This window comes from Bidens hawaiensis, unplaced genomic scaffold, assembly GCF_021521415.1.
Source record: "Bidens hawaiensis isolate Kalapana, Puna unplaced genomic scaffold, B.hawaiensis_p1.1 tig00057668_1, whole genome shotgun sequence".
NCBI classification, from domain to species: domain Eukaryota; kingdom Viridiplantae; phylum Streptophyta; class Magnoliopsida; order Asterales; family Asteraceae; genus Bidens; species Bidens hawaiensis.
Window position 1 is genome coordinate 51,182 of NW_027500388.1, and position 3,908 is coordinate 55,089.

Here is a 3,908-nt window from a genome sequence, read left to right on the forward strand (position 1 = left end):
AAATATTTCCGTTAAAAAATGGACCGTTGGCTAAAAAAAATCTCTTTTTTAAATTTTAACACAAATCTCCTATAAAAACAAATTCAAACTTCAATCATTATACACACTTCATCTACTAATTATCTATAAAACACACTCAAATATATATTCTAGATCACCAAACAATATGTTTCCCTATTACAACCAAACGCTCGGTTTTGCTGCATACGCCTGATAAGGCAACGCAAACAATCCCGACCCAAATAATCCACAACCGAACCCATCTACTATCCCGACCCTCAAACCCCGTATCCGTTCGACGCGCAAATGGCCACGCACATACAATATCTAGGTTCCGGAGCCCCTAACCCAAATATGGTGCCCGGTTTCCATGATGGCCAGTTCCGGTTCCCAAACCGATGACGAGACGGTGCCGGACACACAAATCAACCCGGAGCCACAACCCGTCTCGGAGACTCGCGGCGGTTCAAGCCAACATGGAGGCGGACGTGGGAGAAAACACCTAAAGAAACCCCCCGACGAACCTCGGACTAAAAAGACCACTATACCGTGGAAATCCGATGAGTGTGACCTACTTGCTCGGGCGTGGTGCGTGATATTGGAAGATCCCGAGTGTGGTAAGTTTTTTCAAATATATATATATATTTAAATTTCTTAGAACAAACATTGAACGTGTAATAGTTTTCTTTTTTTAGCGAACTTTCAAGCATTGGGCATATTTTGGAACAAAATTAAAGATTTATTCCAAGAACTTGGCGGGGACTCGCATCAGGAAAAAGATTCAGTAATGTCAAAATGGACTTATATAAACACCAAATGCGTGGCTTACCATGCGGTTCACTCTCGGATGACTCAAACGTGGGGTAGCGGTGTCCATGGCGCGGAAATCATGGAAATGGCGTTGGTAGAGTATCAACAGAAGTCAGGGAACTTCACATACTTTAACTGTTGGAAAAACCGACGGAGGGTTCACCCTAAATGGGCCTCTGTTGCACACTTGCGCCCACAAGCATCGGAAGTTTTAGGCCTAACAAAAGGTATAAAACATCGTCTTCGGTTGATCCAGAAACGCCAAGTTTCGAGCATCGAAACTTCAACTTAAGCGATAATGAAGACGGGAATCCCTATGCGGATGTTGTAGAGATCCCTCGAACGAGGGGTAGAAGAAGCAAGGGAAGGGAGAAATGGGTCGCGTCGTCGTCAATGGGTTCGAATGCCGAAATGGAAAGTTATTTCGAAGAAATGAACATTTGACTCAAAGGTATACAAGCTTGGAGCTCAACTTCTTCAAGTAAATTTGGACGTTGTCGAAGTACTTAAAATGAAGGAACTGGACCACGACATCGAGGTTTTAACAACTTAGTTATCCGAAAACGACTCGAGAGTTCAATCTCTAAAAGCAATTCGACAAAATAAAAATTTTGAAAAATACAACATTTAGTCTTATTATTATTAATGTATTTTTTTTAATTCAATGTGTTTGTTTTTTTAATGTAGTTTTTAAGTTTAAGTTTCATGTATTTTTTTTTTAATTTTAATGTAGTTTTTTAAATTTTATATTTAAATATTTAATGAATTATTATTAAAAAAATAAAAAAATAATAGTGACTGGGCCGCCACGTGGTGAAAAATGCCCGGGGGTGGAGAGTTATGACTACACACTCTTTTTGCAAAAAACCATAACTCTGACTGAGCGACACAAGACACATAATGTATAGGGGTGGAACATTATGACTACACATGGTCTTAAATGCCACCCAAAAGTTCACATGCCTTAATGTCACGGAGTTAATTCTTAGACTCACATGTGGCTCTTAGACTCCTTCTAAGATCAGCCTTGATCACCAAAACGCAACAACGACTCTAAGACTTGAAAAGAGAACACAAGATTGTTAAGTTGCTTAAGGAAACTTTAGATTGAACTAGGGAGCATTACAATGAGAACTTTGTATTGCAAACTTGAATGGTGATTTACAAATGGCTGGTTACAAGTATTTATACTACTCCCCCTCATGTTCTAGGACTTTCTTTCTAGGTCCTTCTACTAATAAAATATTACAAAATATCAAAGATATTTTACAAGTAATATTATTATATTTACAAGGACCATTCTAGGAGATTTCTAGGGTTTTCCTTAGAAAATATCTTGGATATTTTCTAAGTCTTGAAAGCCTTGATTATGCTGGAATTCTCCGAAAAAGGAGCTATTATGGTGCTGATTTTAGGCGGGTCGTGACATCCTCCTCCACCTAAACTCGCGACGTCCTCGTCATGCCTTCCTCGTGGTATTCCTTGATCTTGTCTCGGAACTGCCAAAACGTATCCTCGGCCTCCCAGCTTGCTTTGGTGTCTGGCAAAATTTTCCACTTGACAAGGTACTCTTTACGCTTTGGCACGCCCTTCCGGCTAACGCTTCGATCGGATAGAATCTCAGAAACCTCCCAATCGAATGAAGTTACAACAGCAGTTGGTGCCCTTTTGGACACTCCCCGGTCCAAGTTTTCCATGTATGCATGATAAGGCTTAAGGAAACTTACATGAAAGCCTGGATGAATCTTCAACTTGGGCGGCAGTTGAAGCTTGTCGAAAACTTTGCCAACTCGTACGATCACCGGAAATGGCCCCTCGTATCTTCATACAAGTCCTTTGTGCACACTCCTTAGGGACTTGAATTGGTTTGGCACAAGTTTCACCATTACTTGGTCACCAATCTTGAACTCCACGTGCCTACGTTTGTCATCAGCCCATTTCTTCATCCTTTTAGCCGCTTTGTCAAGGGATGCTCGTGCTAAGTCCGCTTACTCGTGCCACTCCTTCAGACTTTTATAAGCAACTGGACTTTTTCCTTTATAGGATGCGGCTAAGGCATTTGGAGTTAATGGTTGACGCCCAGTGACCAGTTCAAAAGGACTCTTTCCCATAGCTTCACTCCTCTGCATATTGTAAGAAAAATGGGCCACATCAAGGAGTTTAGCCCAGTCTCTTTGATTTGCGCTAACATAATGTCGAAGTTACAACTCCAATTGCACGTTAACCCTTTCCATTTGGCCATCGGTTTGGGGGTGGAAGCTGGTTGAAAAGTTCAAATCTATCCCCATGATCTTGAACAGCTCCAACCAGAATTTCCCAGTGAATCTCGGGTCTCGATCACTGACATACTTAACTACATGTTTGAAAAACAACCTGGCCATTTCAGCAGCTGTAAGGTCGGCAGGTGCTGGAATAAAGGTTCCATATTTCGAGAACCTATCGACCACCACGATAATACTTCCGGAGCCTTCGGACTTTGGAAAACAAGTGATGAAGTCCATGGAAATGCTTTCCCATGGCTCCTTTGGGATGGGTAAAGGCTCCAATAATCCCCCAGGATGACGTTGTTCAGTCTTGTCTTGCTGAAAACTAGACAAGTTCGATCATAGGCCTCCACATCGTCTCTTAAGCGTGGCCAATAAAATGTACCTTCGATTAGCGCTGCCGTCCGCTTAACACCTATGTGACCAGCCCACAGCAAATCATGGCACTCCTTCATGATCTTGCGCCTAAGATCTCCCCATCTAGGCACAAAGAGCCGGTTCCCCTTTGTGAATAACAACAACTCATCATTCACCCAAAATCAAGTATTTTTCCCTTGTTGAGCCAAAGTGAAGAGATGTTTCGTGAACGAGTACTCCTTTAGACCCTCCCTGATTTTTTCTTGGAGATAAAAAGTTGGTCTAGTGATGGCAGAAAGTTCAGCTTTTCGACTTAGTGCATTGGCCACCACGTTTGCCTTCCCCGGCTTGTACTCCAAGACGTAATCGAACTCAGCAAGGAAGTCCTGCCATCGAGCTTGCTTAGGACTTAAAATTTTTCTGAGTTTGAAAGTAGCTCGTGGCAACATTATCCGTCTTGATCACAAACTTTGATTT